Source organism: Palaemon carinicauda, chromosome 19 (genome assembly GCF_036898095.1).
Source record: "Palaemon carinicauda isolate YSFRI2023 chromosome 19, ASM3689809v2, whole genome shotgun sequence".
Classification (NCBI taxonomy): domain Eukaryota; kingdom Metazoa; phylum Arthropoda; class Malacostraca; order Decapoda; family Palaemonidae; genus Palaemon; species Palaemon carinicauda.
The window spans coordinates 110014536-110032434 of NC_090743.1; the positions used below are offsets into that span (position 1 = coordinate 110014536).

Here is a 17899-nt window from a genome sequence, read left to right on the forward strand (position 1 = left end):
CATTGGCTTTTATTTAATGTATCCGTGTGAAGCTGCCGTTTTTAATATCGACCTTCAAAGTTTAAAGGTTAAAATTTTGTTGATGTCTAGTTCTGCTTAATGTGTGTGTATGATGTTTACATGATAGGTAACCAGAATTTGAAGAAACTCTTGAATTTTTTTTTTTCATTGGGCAAGTTTCTGTAGATGGTAAGTTTTTGAAACCTTGACATTAACAACCGGTTAATCTGGAAATAATTATCATGAGGAGCTAGTCTCTTTCCAAAATATACACCGATTGCCATTTCTGCCTCTTATGCTGTACATTTATTCATTATGTATAAAGTTAAAAATTTATAGAGAATCATCCAAGGTAAATATATATTTATAAGATTGGCAAAAGTATGATCTTAGATACGGTCATTATATTTTTTCTGCACCTGGATAGGAATTTTTTTCTCAAGCAGAATGGCCATAAATATAGGGTTGTATTCATGCTCACATATATTAGAGACAGTTGTTTTATTTGAATTGGAAGTTAATTTCTCTACCTACTTACATAAGTAGAGCATATACAGATAAAACTTTTTTGCAACTGAAAATTGTATATAATCAGTATATATTGAAACAATTTGATAAATTGTACTTTACTGTATAATCATTCTTACTGAAACTAATTAAAAAGTATTCAAGTTGAAGAAAGCTTTTTCCACTAGCTAAGATTACCATATGTGAAAGTGTAGGATGAATTTACTTTATGTGAAAGTGTAGGATGAATTTACTTTAAACTACTATATAATAGTTAAAATTTAATTTTTTTGCTGTTTCCTCTTTTTCACAAATATCTATTTTATCATCTGGAAACTTACAATTACAATGTGGTTCTAGGCAGTCCTTGGAAAGAGGTATTTTACATGCTTTGGTTTAGCTGCAACCCTTTTTCTATTATTATTATTATTATTATTATTACTAGCGAAGGTACAACTGTGGTTGGAAAAGCAGGATACTATAACCCCAAGGGCTCCAACAGGGAAAAATAGCTCAGTGAGGAAAGAAAATAAGGGAACAAATAAACTGCAGTACATGAAAAGTAATGAATAATCAATATAAAATATTACAAGAATAACAACAACATTGAAATAGATCTGTCATCCAAAATTAGTGGCAATAAAAGTATGTGATAGCATGCTTTTAGATCTGGAAGTTCCTAATTAAGAGGTAGGCAAAAGAAAAGTTGAGCCCGAGATGTTTTTGTGTATGTTCAAGCCTTTTCAGATCTGTAGACCAAACCCCTTGGCCAATCATGGCGGGGATGGCACCATTAGACACGCCAGCACAGAGAAAATCTTATAGGGCCAGTAGCGGGTTGATTGGTGGAACGTCACACTAGCTATGTCGTGCCAAAGGTGCCATGACGGATTACTTTTTGTCAGCCCTAATGAAGAGATGAGAAGAGCCACTGGTTTCAAAATTGTGCACAACTCATTAAATCTTGTGGTAGATACATGGAGTGTATTAGGGGCTGGTGTTAATCGCTTGTTCTTGGTGGCTGGGATGAATCATTTGCATGCGGTTATATCGTCGAGTGATTGTGTTTGGAACATCTCACTATTGATATAGAAATACGCAGCTCTTTTTCAGTTTACTGAAGGAGTGAAAGACAGATTTGTTTCCCATATGAGGTAAGCATTCTCGCTGTTGTTGACAACTATTTGGCTTGGCTGCTGTCATATGTTTTGTGATAGAATACAGTACAGCCTGTTTTAGAGCCTCTTTTTTTTTTAATGCCATTGGAAAAAAACAAGGCTCTTTATTTGCTATACATATTTCTTGATTACCGCTTATATCTCGTTTCTGGCTGCTTGATAATACTTGTAATTTCTTAAGTGGTTATTGGGAGTTCTGGGCAAAACTGATTTGCCATCTGTTTCTTTAGTAATGTGCTTATATGGCAGTCAGGGGCTATGATGTATGACTGGATTCTGCTAATGCCTAAGCTACTTGAAGTTCATCTGTTTCCAATGGTTGCACAGTGTCCACCAGAGGTGCCAAATCGTAACCTTGAGATAGCATAAAATTTCAAATTTACCTCACCTCAGAGGTCATCAATTAAGCCAGGACCTTAAAAATAGGTACCAATCACTTCATCTCGTGAAGCCTGACACACTCATTCTTGCCCCAAGCCTCTAGCATAATTAGGGGCTGAACGAGGGCCCATTGTGTATATTCCTAGCCGTTTGTGTTATGAAAGATGTCAAAATTGGGTAAGGGTTAAAAATTTAAACAAAGAAGTTAAGTCAGATAATATATATACTTGTATATATATATATATATATATATATATATATATATATATATATATATATATATATATATATATATATTGTGTGTGTGTGTGTGAATTTGTGGGTGCACTGCTTATGGATAACTAATACCAATGATTAAGGGGTAGGCCTTGTCCTATAAACAAATACATTGCACAGAAGATTAAAACATAAATTAAGCAGTGTATTGTGTTACAATATATATCTTAGTGAACCACAATTGCAAAGGCCAAGTTGAATTTTGGTTGAAAAGAAGGGTCGTCTACTCAATACAAAAATTTTGTCACAAACAGCATTGTTGAACCAGAACATGATCTAAAATCTTAAATTTCTTATTATTGAACAGGCTGATGTGAGTTTTTCTTCATAGTTTATATATAAGATGTCTAGTTTAATGTTGTTCCTTATTCATTACTTCAAATATATAGAGTATTCATTTCCTTAGTTCTTTTCCTCATTGGGCTATTTTTTTCTGTTGGAGCCCTTGCTTTTCTAACTAGGGTTGTACCTTAGGTGATGATAATAATAATTATAATAATAAGACTCTTTCTGAGTCTGTTCTCAATTTCTTGTAAATAGCTTTAGTCATATAGTTTTCTCAATATTTTATGTTCATTCAACGTATTTCCTTAAAATATCTATCTTGCTTACTATTATGTCTATTTCAATCATGATATTTCTTTATACACTTAGTTGAAGATGAATTCTATTTTTCTTTTAATCAACTAGGCCTATACACGTCCTAACAATTTGGATTTTTCTACTTTTTTTCTCATATTTTTATGCACAGACCTGTCTGGACCTCAGTGTGATTTGATTGTCTAAATTATACTTGTATCCCTTTAAAAACAACCATTTTCAATTCCTGTAAATAGTAGGCCTACAGAATTGCAGAAAAATTACGTCAGAATACACCTGAATATTTTTTGCCCCATTGCAGGATAAATGCGTACAGCTTGAAAGATTGGAAAACGATGAAATAAGAATGTGAGGTGTAGTAAAGATCACACAAATGATAAGATTGTCATGACTGAGATGGTGGGGGCATGTGTTAAGAATAAATGGTGGGGAGGGAATGAGGAGTGTTTGGGAGGAACCTGTTGAGGGGAGAAGATCAAGTGAGGGGCAAAGAATTAGATGGTGCGTTAAGGTGAAGGATGATATGGAGAGAAGAGGTTTGGTGGAAAACGATACCTTTGATTGTTGGTATTGCAGAAGGTACACCAGGCAACCGATCCATTAATGTAGAGATATTATTATTACTTGTAAGCTACAACCCTAGTTGGAAAAGCAGGATGCTATAAGCCTAAGAGCTCCAGCAGGGAAAGTAGCTCAGTGAGAAAATTAAATAAGGAAATAAATAGGCTACAAGAGAAGTAATTAACAATTAAGATAAAATATTTTAAGATCAGTAACAACATTGAAACAAATCTTTCATATATAAATTATTAAAACTTCAAAAAACAATAGGACGAGAAATAACAGATTAGTGTGCCCGAGTGTACCCTCAAACAAGAGAACTCTACCCTAAGACTGTGGTACAGAGGCTATGGCACTGCCCAAGACTAGAGCACAATGGTTTGATGTTGGAATGTCCTTTTCCTAGAAGAGTTGCTTGTTATAGCTAAAGAGTCTCTTCTACCCTTACCAAGAGGAAAGTGGCTACTGACTGATTACAGTGCAGTAGTTAATCCTTTGAGCAAAGAACTGTTTGGTAATCTCAGTGTTTTCAGGTGTATGAGGACAGAGGACAATATCTAAAGAATAAGCCATACTATTTGGTTTGTGTGTAGGCAAAGGGAAAATGAGCTATAGCCAGAGAGAAGGGGCCAATGTAATACTGTCAGGCCAGTCAAAGGACTCAATGACTCTAGCGGTGGTATCTCAACGGGTGGCTGGTGCCCTGACCAACCTACTACCTTCAACAGTGGGAAAAACAAATGCGTATGGCACATACTATGGAAACACCTTCCGTGAAGAGTAACGAATTAAGATATATATTTTATCAATCAAAATCCTAAAAAAAAATTTTTTCTTTTACCATGAGAAGATCTCTGCAAATAACATTTAATTTTTTCTAAATACATGTTTGAAGAAAGGCCTAAATGAAACTCGGCAATCGTACTCACAAAAAAAATGAAAAAAAAAAACCTTGTCTGTTACGTAAACACACTGGTTGAGCTTATTATAACATGGTTCCTTGAATTTAACACTAATTGTTGTGGTAATTTTTTTTTATTTGAACTATTTCCACATTTACACACAAGTCTCACGGCATTTTCATCTTTGTAGGGTCCTACCTGGAAAAGGCATGAAATTTATTATTATTATTTATTTATTTATTTATTTTTTTTTTTTTTTTTTTTTTTTTTTTTTTTCTGTTCACAGTCATCACTGACTGGTAATTTTATAGTGTGGGATTCCAGGTCACATCCAGTTACCTTAGGAGTCCATCACTCTCCAGGAGGCCACGGAACATGGAGGCCACGGAGCATGGAAGCGGATGGAAGCGGAAGCAGGATCGGACATAGCACCAGGATTGGTTGGTTCCTCTCCGTGGCCTCCATTTTCGTGGTCTCTATTTTAGGTCAGTTTTCTTGATGACGACAATCAGGTACCTGACCATCCTCATTTATCCTTGAGTTATATACCTGACTGCCGGACGAAGCCCTTCTATTTCTAGGAGTTCCATTCACGTCGTTGTGGTTGATTTCTTCATTTGTATTCATCATTTCTGAGTTTACTATTTACTATTTATTATTATTATTATTATTATTATTATTATTAATATTATTATTATTATTATTAGCTAAGCAACAACCCTAGTTGTAAAAGCAAGATGCTATAAGCCCAAAGGCTCCAACAGGGAAAATAGCCCAGTGAGGAAAGGAAATAAGGAAATAAATAAATGGACAATTAAAATAAAAAATATTTTGAAAACAGTAACATTAAAACAGATATTTCATATGTAAACCATAAAAAGACTTATGTCAGCATGTTCATCGTAAAAACATTTGCTGCAAGTTTGAACTTTTAAAGTTCTACTGATTCAACTACCCGATTAGGAAGATAATTCCACAACTTGGTCACAGCTGGAATAAAACTTCTAGAATACTGTGTAGCATTGAGCCTCATGATGGAGAAGGCTTGACTATTAGAATTAACTGCATGCCTAGTATTACAAACAGGATAGAATTGTCCAGGGAGATCTGAATGTAAAGGATGGTCAGAGTTATGAAAAATCTTATGCAACATGCATAATGAACTAATTGAACGACGGTGCCAGAGATTAATATGTAGATCAGGAATAAGAAATTTAATAGACCGTAAGTTTCTGTCCAAAAAATTAAGACTTGAATTATCAGCTGGAGACCAGACAGGAGAACAATACTTGAAACAAGACAGAATGAAACACGGTAATTAAAACACTTCTTCAGAATAAATTGATTACCGAAAATCTTAAAAGACTTCCTTAAGAAGTCATTTTATTTTGTGCAATGGAAGAAGACACAGACCTAATGTGTTTCTCAAAAGTAAATTTGCTGTAAAAAATCACACCCAAAATTTTAAAAGTCAAACAGAGTTAAAGAAACAATATCAATGCTGAGATCCGGATGTTGAGGATCTACTGTCCTTGATCTACTTACAATCATACTTTGAATTTTGTTAGGATTCAACTTCATACCTCATAATTTGCACCATGCACTAATTCTAGCTAGATCTCTATTAAGGGATTCAGCAACTCCAGATCTACATTCAGGAGATGGAATTAATGCAGAGTGTAGCATCATCTGCATATGCAACAAGCTTGTTTCTAGGTCAAACCACGTCATGTGTATATACAGTAGTATGAAAAATAATGGGCCAAGATATCACATTCCTATACTCACTATAGTGCACATCAACAACAACTCTTTGCGATCTATTGCATAAGAAAATAATAATAATACTAAGAAACGACCCACCAACTCCCAACTGTTTGAGTTTGAAAACAAGAGCCTCAGCCTCGTGATTAACCCGGTCCATTACAGGACAAAGGCCTCAGACATGTCCTCAATCATGTCTGGCTACTGCAGATTGGTGATGGTGGGAGTCTCTAGTCCTATAGCTCACGGCAAACCAACCTAGTATTGGTGGCATTGACTAGTAGCCTTCACATATTCAGGTTCAGTTGCTGGGAGTGGGCGGAGTGCTTCGCTTTTTCATGGGCACCCCTTTAATTTTCTTCATTATTTTCGTTATTATATTTCTTTCCCTTTTTTCCAAATTTGATATATATATATATATTATTTTCTTTTTCTATTCCTCCTTGGTTAAATAAAACGTTTCCTAATATCCTCTTCTCCCGTTGTCTCTGATCTGTCAACGCTCAACTCTGATTGGCCAACATGCCCTTTATTCTGATTGGCTACTTCCCTCATCACATGTAAACATAGGACGCGGCAAAGTTATAAGATTCAGTGTCGTCTGTCATTTTGAACAGTAATTTAAATATTTATGATTGAAAGTGTGAATTTAGGTAAGTTTTATCGTAAATATTAACTTCTTCAATCCAAGTAGATTTGCTTAGCCTCAGTAAATGCTGTCAAATACGTTCATTTGGATCGATCTGAGGACGAAGGCTAAAGGATTGGTACAGGTGTAGGCCTATCCTTAGGCAACCCAAAGATGAGTAATATATGATACTTTAATTTCTAGCCAAATTCATGAACCTTATATTTTTCCTACTCGCTATCTTGTGTTTTATGCATTTCTGACCATGATTATTGGGGCAAACCCCCCGTTCAGGAGTTTTTGGACCCTCCTATATAAAGACAATTATGATGGACCCCAGTGGGAAACCGTGTTTTTTTTCGGGAGGGGAAATGTCATTTACTAGTGATTTGCAGCAATAATAAGGGTCAAAAATACAAGATAAACCCAAGATAACCAGTTGGAAAAATATATGGTTCATGTAAGAGTTTGAAAACTGGTGTGACGGTCTGAATGATCCCCCGGTCTCAGAATTCTCCTTGATAATCTGCGCATGCGCGAACATTACTGTTTGCCAGTGCATACGAAGTTGATGTTTTATTTTCCTGTAATGTTAGCGTGCGCAGCTCAACATTACCGCTTGCCAGTACATACGAGCTTGATGTTTTATTTTCATGCGAGCGAAGCGAGCTAATGGTGGAAAAGAACCATTATACAATGTCAAGGAGAATTCTGAGACCGGGGGATCGTTCAGACCACCACACCGGCCAAAACATGATTATTTAACACTTTAAGATTTGTTAAAGGCTACAGAACCTAAAAAACCCACCTAAGCTAACCTACTAGTTCCCAGGTCACAACCCCTAGTCAACCAAACAGCAGTTCGAGATGCCAGCGCACATTTGATATATATTTTAAAAAATATACTAAATAAAAAATGGAGCAATTACTCAAAAGTGTCCATAGAATATACAGTTCACAAATAGTGACACTTCAGTAATTAAATTATTAATTTAGTATATATCTTGAATATATATCAAATGTTCTCCGGCATCATGAAAATCTGTTTGGTTGATGATGTGAGTTCCAGGTTGTTTATTGAGGAAACCAGGATAGTTTTTTCTTGTTCTATAGTTTTTTATAATTTTAACTTGTTTCCTATGCGGCAAATTGTTTTAAATAATGAAAATGTAATAGAGAAAAACAATAGCTTTGCATAATTTGGCAGTATATGGAGAGCGTGGTCTTGTAAACAAATAGCAATATATGGTATGGGGTGTATGTAGTTGGTTGTGACAGACATAAACTTTCTTATTAATTGTAAAATTGATTTGCTTTATGGGGAAATTGTTGTGTATCATTGTCTGAAGTGCAATATTCTGAGGCTAAGTTTTATGAAATATGGTTTAGTGTTACCTGGCTAGTAGTGAAGCCATTTGGGAAGCAAACACAGGATAGAGACTTAGGGTAAGCTAAGGAAACGGTAGTCTATGGGAGGTATAGCTAGGTAGGTAAGTATGTAAGGATACAACTCCTAGGTTAGGTTAGGTGGGGAACCTTAAGTTAGTCAGTATTCTTGTGTTTGTTTCCCTTATAGAATGAGGTTTTTCAGTCATATCCTTTGGAATTTTAAAATTTCTAAAATTTGATAAAATGGATTTTCTCCCAATTATTTGGATTAGAACAGTTAAAAGTACAGTGCCTGTAAATGCACCAAGTATTCTTCTTACGGAATATTGTGCTATAATAAATATATACCCACATTTTAATTACTGACCTGTCCGCCCAACCAACTACAGTATAAAGCCTCTTATGATATTTTAATTTCTTGCCAAATATATGAACTAAATTATATAATTTTCCCCAAAGTTATCTTGCTTTTTATATCCATACAGGCCAATCCACTCGTTAATGAGTTTTCTTACGTGAAAAGAAGGTATTATTACAGTAGTAACTCAATTTGGATATCTATTATTTTTTACTTATGTATTTTGGAGACGATTCATACGAAAAAGGTAATCAAACCTTCTGCAAATTAAGGGTCACGGAAATATTTGCCGATGAAGTCTGTATAATTGACAATTAACATTGAAATACTAGCCCACAGGACTAATGCGTGTAATGAAACATAGTCTGCTTTTAAGAACATAAAAGCAATGAGATAATGTTTAATTGCGAGCATACTGCAGAGCAAAAACCAATAAATAGTCGGCTGAGTTATGTAACGAGGTATTTGTAATAATATTATAAAGAGTGCTACGAATGACTCAACTCCATAAAAAATGGGATGGAAAACCACGTTTTCTATGCGTCCAGAAGTCTGGCTAACAAAACCTTTAGTGTTTTGATTGTGTTTCCTTGCTATTGTTACTAATGATTACGGTACTTTTTTATTACGATGATTGTTGTGTTAAGGTTAGACAACTTCTGTTATTCTACCTGTTTTCTGTGTTCTCCCACCCAAAAACTCTGATTCTCCTCTGTGGAACTCCATTATTGTAGTTATTAGAGGGGGTCCTGTATCTCTAAATCTGATTATTTGCAGAAATAATGAAGGTCAAATGTGTTGAAAACACCATTTAACCTAGAAAAAATATATTTTCATATTGGATATCTGAGTTTGGTTGAAACTATAATTTTACCAAAAAGAAATCTTAGGGATCCCAGTGAGAAACAAACCAACCAAAAATAGCAATCACCATTTCTTATAGCGAATTCCAGTTTGGCTAGAAATTAAAGTACTGCATGTTCCGTAACTGACATACAAACCACGCTATTTAATAGGGGGTTATTACTTTCGGCGTAGCTGAAATGATGAGCCATTAGAATTTTAATGAGGGTTTACTACCCCACCGCTAGTTAGCGGGGGGTAGGGAGGGTAGCTTGCTACCCCCCCCCCCCCACACACACACACACCTGTGCTTGAGCTCACTTTGCTTTCGGCTCGGGTGGGAGTCGGACGTGTCGGCTTTCACCCTCGCCTTTCTGACAGCCATTAAATGCTTTTTGCTTTTCCTTTTACAGGTGTGTTTGAAGTTGGCCTCTGCTATCATGTGAAAGTGTCCTGGATTACCCGACTGCCCTTGTGGCACGTTTATGTCGGCGGTCGATATGGACCCTCACACCCTTTGTTCTTATTGTAGGGGCCAGCGGTGTGATAGAAATATTAAGTGTGGTGAGTGTAGGGAGTGGTCTACCTCCCAGTGGGAGAGGTTTTCTCGGCGACGGAAGAAGTAGTCCAAACGTGATATTTCTCCTTCGAAGGTTTCTTTGAAAGGAGAAAATCCGAAGGGCTCTCCTTCCGTTGCCAAAACCTCCTCCGAAGCTCCCGCTCGATTGGTTTCTTCCGAGAAACTGTTGAGTGGTAGCGTAGGCCATAGTTCTGTTGCCCGATCTCGGGGTTCGGGAGAGGGAGTTGCTTCCCATAGCGAGGCAGCTCCTCCTCCTCCCCCGGGGGAGGATTTAAATCTTAATCTGTCTAATAATGATTTATTTCAGCTTTGGTCTTCCTTGGGGCTTGAGGGTTCACCCTCCGAGGAAGCTTTGTTTGACATGATCTGGTTGGGGGCCGCTGTCAAACAATCGCCGACTTTGGCAGAGGTTGATCCTCTGTCTATCGTCGACGTTGTGGTGGCGGAGGCTTCCGATGCGTTATCTCAGACCTCTGCTCCTGATCAACCTGTTGTAGCTGAAGGCTTAGTTCCTCCCTCTGCTCATCCTTCGAGGGAGGAACTAGATCCAACAGTCTCTTCTGCCGGTGATTCTCTCCCTCTGGGGATTTCACACACAGAGACTCCTCTTCGGAGGACTGCTGATGTTCAGCCCGCTGACCGTACGGCCCCCAGAGGACGCATAAGGAGTAAAGCCCGCCTTCCTCTTCGCTAGAGAGGCCTTCCTTCACCTCACGAGGGTGTGAGGAGGCGCCTCTTCGGTTCATCGTCTCCGCAGTCCGCCGCAGAGGAACCTTGCCATCGTTCTCCGACTCTCCCAGCTACAACCCTGTACCTCTCTGCAGATCGTTCGCGATCCCCTTCGGTGGAAGGTCGTCCTTACAAAGGACACTTAGACCTTCCACCCGTCAGACCTGCTGACCTGCCGTCACCGTTCCTGGCTGCTGACGCGCTGTGGGCGCCGACACATCCTGTTGTGAAACGGGCAACGGTCCCTTCGGGGCAACAAGGGCGTATGCGCAAGTTGGCACATACGTCCCTTACGCGCCAGTGCTCACCTGTGCGCCAACGCTCATCTGCGCGCAAGCGCTCATCTACAGATGATGTTCCTGTTAAAGTGCGCCAGCGGTCACCTGTGCCCCTTTAACCTGCTTCGCGCCATCATTCTCCTGCGCGCCAACGATCTCCTGCGCGCCCACGATCTTCTGATCTGGGCGCAGTAGTGAAGTTAATTTCTTCCCCTGCTCGTCAGCGCTCGCCAACGCGCCGTCGTTCTCCACCTGTGTGCCATCCCTCGCCAGCACGCCTTCGCGTGCAGTCTCCCACTCGCGCCCACGCCCATCTCCACAGCCTAATGTGCGCACTCATGTGCACCCGCGCGCAAGAGATGTGTCTCCTGCGTGCGCGCCCAACGGTATCATCGCCCGCAAGGGCTGTTCAGCCTGATCCTGCGCGAGCGCGCAACCTTCCTTCTGCACACCCTCTGCTTTCTTCAGCTCGCTTGCTCGCGCGCACCCTCGCGCGCCAACATTCGCCCATGCTCGCTTGCCAACAGTCACCCGCACACGACCCAGGGTATTTCCCATCGCGCGAGCGCCAGCACGCTCCCCAGCGTGATCATCAATCCCCCCCCCCACGCGCGAGGCTGCAGGACAATGCGCAGCAAGGTCGTCATCGTGTCCCCCCCCAAAGAGGAAAAGAGAATTTTCGAACGTGGTAACTTCCCACCCCCCCCCAGACTTTCTCTCCCTCCCCTTCGGACGAAGACTTCCCGTCCTTAGGGGAGTCACGTGAGGTGAGGCGTTACCCCATCGCACCAATGAGGGAAACCCCACCTCACGCTGGAAAGTCTTCTCGGGTAGGGGTGGAGAAGAGCCTCCCACCATCGTTGTTGGAGTCTTGCATCCCTCCCAGGAGGGAATCGAAGGACTCCAAGACTGTACCGAAGTCTTCATTAAGGCTTAGACCGGAGCCAGCCAAGCACTCGGAAAACGTCCATGAGTCCCCCCAAGAAGAGCCTTTGGGTACAGGAGACTTCGCTGCTAGCCCTTCAGGAGGAGAGCTGCAGGAATTAGAACATGCATTCTGGCAGGTTTTGACCCCTATGAGGAATCTCAATGGGTTTGCTGATCCAGAGATTCCTCCTCGTGAGGGCAAAGACACGATCTTGGACCGAGTCTTTGGGACTCAAAAACCCTCGAAGGCCAGTGCGGCTTTGCCCTGGTCTCAAGGGGTCAAGAGTGCCAGAGACAAGGTCGAAGTCCAGCTCTCCGAGCTTGCCTCCTCCAGCCGATCCAGCACTGGCAACAAACTTCTCCCACCTCCTCGTGTCCAACAGAGGAGGTACTTCGACATCGTTGAGGAGACTTGTTTGGGTCTTCCCTTTCACCATTCGTTGGAAGAGCTCACCAGGGGAGTCCCTCTTGAGAGACTCCAACTGGCAGGTCTCATTCTCTGCTACGGAGATCCTTAGCCAGGAGAAGGTGGCGAAATGTGCCATGCAGGCCACTTCGTCGCTGGATATCTGGCTAGGGACCCTAGGCATCCTGTTACGTTCGGAGGATTTATCCAAAGAAAGTACTAGGAAGGCTATGGAGATCATTTTACTCTCGGGCACTCACATGATCGAGTTTCTAGCCCACCAAGTCTCGAACTTGTGGACTAACACCATCTTGAATCGTCGAGATCAGCAGGCTCAGGCATTCTACCGTTATGGGGAAGAACTTGTTTGAGCCTAAGGACGTGGAGCAGGCCACTGAGAGGTGGAGGAAGTCCAACCAGGACTCTCTCCTGCATAGGGCTCTAACATCAAAGCCCTATGAACCTCCAGCACCCCAGCAGCCACGTCCTACCAAGACCATGAAACCGGCAGCTGCAGCGAAGACGACGGTGTCTAAGCCCTTTCATGTCAAGGACAAGAAAGGCAAAAAGTCCTCCAGGGGAGGAAAGAATCCTAGAGGAAGCGGCTGAGCCCGCAAACGCTAGGATTGGCAGTCCCCCTGCATGTCCACCAGTGGGGGGATGCCTACAAAGTTGCGCGAACAGGTGGCAGTAACTCGGGGCCGATTCCTGGACGATTTCCGTAATCAGTCGGGGATATCGCGTCCCGTTCACAACATCTCTACCTCCCTAGACAGCGGATCCAGTGTCGTTGAGCTCCCTTCCCATGGGATCGAGGTCCTCGACGGGTCTCCAGGCTTCTTCAGTCGACTCTTTCTTGTAAAGAAGGCGTCTGGAGGCTGGAGACCAGTCATCGACCTTTCAGCTCTGAACAAGTTTGTCAAGCAAACTCCGTTCACCATGGAGACCGCAGACATGGTCAGACTTGCAGTGAGACCGCAAGACGTCATGTGTACACTGGACCTGAAGGACGCGTACTTCCAGATCCCAGTCCATCCGTCTTCAAGGAAGTACTTAAGATTCAGCCTACACAACAAGGTTTACCAGTTTAAGGTGCTGTGTTTCGGTCTCTCCACAGCACCACAGGTTTTCACCAGAGTTTTCACCCTAATATTGTCGTGGGCACACAGGATTGGCATCCGTCTCCTCCGTTATCTGAACGACTGGCTGATCCTAGCAGACTCGGAGTCAGCCCTTCTTCAACACCGAGACAAACTTCTGGGACTTTGCCAAGATCTGGGGATCATGGTAAATCTCCAGAAGTCCTCTCTGCTTCCCACTCAAAGACTGGTATATCTAGGCATGATCATAGACACCAATCTCCACAAAGCCTTCCCATCAGACGACAGGAATGCAAGGCTGAGGAGGGTCGCAAGCCCTTTTCTCAGACGAGAAGAACTTCCAGCCCAATCTTGGTTACGTCCCCTTGGTCACCTCTCATCTTTGGCCCTTCTAGTTCCCAACGGTTGCCTCAGGATGAGATCCCTCTAATGGCGACTCAAGTCTCGGTGGAATCAGGGTTACGATTCCCCGGACGTCATGATCCCCATGGGACCTGTGGAACGGACGGACCTTCCAGTGGTGGGTGACAGACGAGAACCTATGAAGAGGAGGGGATCTTCTCGTCCTCCCCTCGGATTTGATGCTGTTTTCGGACGCCTCAAAGAAAGGGTGGGGGGCCCACGTTATGCAACACAGGACCTCAGGCCTGTGGTCAGAATCAAAAAAGTGCCTCCATATAAATCTGCTAGAAATGAAGGCCGTATTCCTGGCCCTTCAACAATTCCAACAATACGTACTTGGCGGGTCACTCTGTGGTGGTGATGAGCGACAACACCACAGTAGTGGCTTACATCAACAAGCAAGGATGTACCTTTTCAAAGCAGCTATCCCATCTCGTAGTAGAGATACTGAGATGGACCGAAGTCCACTCGATTCCACTATCAGTACTTTTCATTCCAGGCAAGAGGAATGTGCTCGCCGACAGTCTGAGCAGGGCAAATCAGATAGTGAGTACCGAGTGGTCTTTGGATCATATACTGTAGTAGCCAACAAAGTCCTGACTTTGTGGGGTTCCCCAACTGTGGATCTGTTCACGACAGCGCTGAACTTAGAGCTTCTGCTGTACTGCTCCCCAGTCCCGGATCCCAAGGCGCTCTGGGAAGATGCCTTCCAACAACGGTGGGATAACATCGACATGTACGCCTTTCCCCAGTTCTGTCTGATGAGGAGGGTGCTCAACAAGACCAGAATATCGATCAATCTTTCGATGACCCTTATAGCTCCGCTATGGCATCACGCGGAATGGTTTCCAGACCTTCTGCAACTCCTAACGGAACTTCCGAGAGAACTCCCTCCGCAACACGAGCTACTCAAACAACCACATGCCAACATCTTCCACAAAGCCGTAGCTTCGCTACGACTTCACGCCTGGAGACTATCCAGCATCTCCTCGCTGAGAGAGGATTTTGGCAACAAGTTGCGGTCAGGATGTCTGGACATCTGAGAAAGTCATCCACATCTGTCTACCAGGCAAAGTGGAGAGTGTTCTGTGGTTGGTGTCGTTGAAGGTTTATCTCTCCACTAGATGCCACTGTTCCAGGAAGTGCGGAGTTTGTGTATTTGCGGGAAGAAATGCGCCTTTCAGTCTCGGCGGTGAAAGGCTATCGCTCAGCGTTAAGTCTAGCCTTCAGGCTCAAAGGAGTGGACATTTCTTCCTCGCTGGAACTTTCCCTACTCATACGAAGTTATAAACTTGCCTACCCTCAGTCGGAAGTGAGACCTCCTCCATGGAACGTGGTTCGAGTTCTCAGGTCTCTTAAGAGACCTCCCTACAAACCATTATGCCAGGCTTCAGATCGCCACCTGACTTGGAAGACGGTGTTCCTACTAGCTTTGGTGTCAGCCAAGCGAGTCGGTGAACTTCATGGTCTCTCATATGACATTGCCCATTCAAGGAGATGGGGGGGAGGTAATGTTCAAATTCGTCCCTGAGTTTATTGCTAAGACTCAGAATCTGGGGGTGCCGGACCCTCGGTTCGACTCCTTCCAGATTTCGAGTCTTCGTTCTGTGACAGATGACCCACACCATCTCCTACTGTGTCCAGTAAGGAGTCTGAGGCTAAATCTCAAAAGAACAAGAATGGCTGCAATACGTCCCCAGGTGCAGGCATTGTTTGTGAGCACTGGGAGGACTAAGAGGAGGGTTACCAAGAACACCATCTCGGCATGGATTCGTAGTGTGATCCATCTGTCCCTGAATCCAGACCCTCCTCCGTCACGTCGCCCTAGAGCACATAACGTCAGGGGCGTAGCTACGTCCCTGGGCTTCAAGAAAAACTTCTCAGTGACGCAGGTGCTCCAAGCTGGGGTGTGGAAGCGTCAGACGACCTTCACAGCCCACTACCTGCAAGATGTGACCCACAGGAGGCTCGATACGTTTTTTATCGGCCCTTTGGTGGCTGCACAACCGCTGGTTTAAAACCTCAGGCTCCTTAATGGACAAGTAGCAGAAGGTTGAGGGCATTGTTACCTGGTCTTAGTCTGCATGAATGAAAAGGTATGTCTGGCCCTTATTCTTTTCTTCATCCTCCCCTCTCTTGGGGAAAGCAGCATCCTGGGTTCTCTGCACAGCTGACCTCGAACCACTGCAGGTAAACCATGTTTCCTTGTGTTCCTAGTATTAAGCTAATACTGTCACATCCCCATACCGACGAGGTGGTATTGGGAGAGTCCTAGCCTAAAGTTTCCATCTAAAGGACTACAGGTCAACTTCCTAGAACGAGTCACACTTCATTCCTTCACACACAGCTTACATAGGCCGCAGCCCTTGCGTAGCAAGGTTCTATCGAGGTGCAGGGACTCCTTATTGTTGAGTGCTGATACACTCAAATACAGAGTCCCCGGGCAAAGCCAAAAGCCAGTACTGGCTGGGACTTTCCACCCTTCCTAATGTGTGTGTCACCCCTATTAAATAGCGTGGTTTGTATGTCAGTTACGGAACAAATGACAAATTCGTAGATAAGTTGTATTTTTCCTAACTATACAAACCTTAGCTATTTAATCAAACTTGCCCGCCAGCCCTATCTGCCTTGAAGTCCTACCTCTAAGCAAAGTGAGCTCAAGCACAGGTGTGTGTGAGGGGCGTGTGTAGCAAGCTACCCTCCCTACCCCTGCTAACTAGCGATGGGGTAGTTAACCCTCGTTAAAATTCCAATGGTTCGTCATTTCAGCTACGCCGAAAGTAATAACCCCTATTAAATAGCTAAGGTTTGTATAGTTAGGAAAAATACAAATTATCTATGAATTTGTCATTTTTTTTTTTTTACAGCTTTCTGTAACTTGGGCTGATTACTTTATCAGTCTCTTATCATTGTTTATGTGTATATAAATGATTAAATATGAGACTTGATTAAAGGTGCATGCTAATGAAAGGTTTGTTGATTAAAGGTGGATGCTAATGAAAGGTTTGCAGATTAAAGGTGCATGCTAATGAAAGGTTTGTTGATTAAAGGTGGACGGTAATGAAAGGTTTGTTGATTAAAGGTGCATGCTAATGAAAGGTTTGTTGATTAAAGGTGGATGCTAATGAAAGGTTTGTTGATTAAAGGTGGACGCTAATGAAAGGTTTGTTGATTAAAGGTGCATGCTAATGAAAGGTTTGTTGATTAAAGGTGGATGCTAATGAAAGGTTTGTTGATTAAAGGTGGACGCTAATGAAAGGTTTGTTGATTAAAGGTGCATGCTAATGAAAGGTTTGTTGATTAAAGGTGGACGCTAATGAAAGGTTTGTTGATTAAAGGTGGATGCTAATGAAAGGTTTGTTGATTAAAGGTGGATGCTAATGAAAGGTTTGCAGATTAAAGGTGCATGCTAATGAAAGGTTTGTTGATTAAAGGTGGACGCTAATGAAAGGTTTGTTGATTAAAGGTGGATGCTAATGAAAGGTTTGCAGATTAAAGGTGCATGCTAATGAAAGGTTTGTTAATTAAAGGTGGATGCTAATGAAAGGTTTGTTGATTAAAGGTGGACGCTAATGAAAGGTTTGTTGATTAAAGGTGCATGCTAATGAAAGGTTTGTTGATTAAAGGTGGATGCTAATGAAAGGTTTGCAGATTAAAGGTGCATGCTAATGAAAGGTTTGTTAATTAAAGGTGGATGCTAATGAAAGGTTTGTTGATTAAAGGTGGATGCTAATGAAAGGTTTGCAGATTAAAGGTGCATGCTAATGAAAGGTTTGTTGATTAAAGGTGGACGCTAATGAAAGGTTTGTTGATTAAAGGTGGATGCTAATGAAAGGTTTGCAGATTAAAGGTGCATGCTAATGAAAGGTTTGTTAATTAAAGGTGGATGCTAATGAAAGGTTTGTTGATTAAAGGTGGACGCTAATGAAAGGTTTGTTGATTAAAGGTGCATGCTAATGAAAGGTTTGTTGATTAAAGGTGGACGCTAATGAAAGGTTTGTTGATTAAAGGTGCATGCTAATGAAAGGTTTGTTGATTAAAGGTGGACGCTAATGAAAGGTTTGTTGATTAAAGGTGGATGCTAATGAAA

The 17899-nt window shown here is 42.0% G+C and overlaps 1 protein-coding gene across 1 annotated transcript in view; it reads left to right on the forward strand.

Moving 5' to 3' along the window:
* The first annotated feature begins 6677 nt into the window (after positions 1–6677).
* LOC137659232 (uncharacterized) overlaps positions 6678–17899 on the forward strand; it is a 130944-nt gene continuing 119722 nt past the window's right edge. The window contains exon 1 of the mRNA XM_068394266.1: positions 6678–6822. The gene's annotated coding sequence lies outside the window, so the exon portion shown is untranslated. The remainder of the gene's footprint in view (positions 6823–17899) is intronic.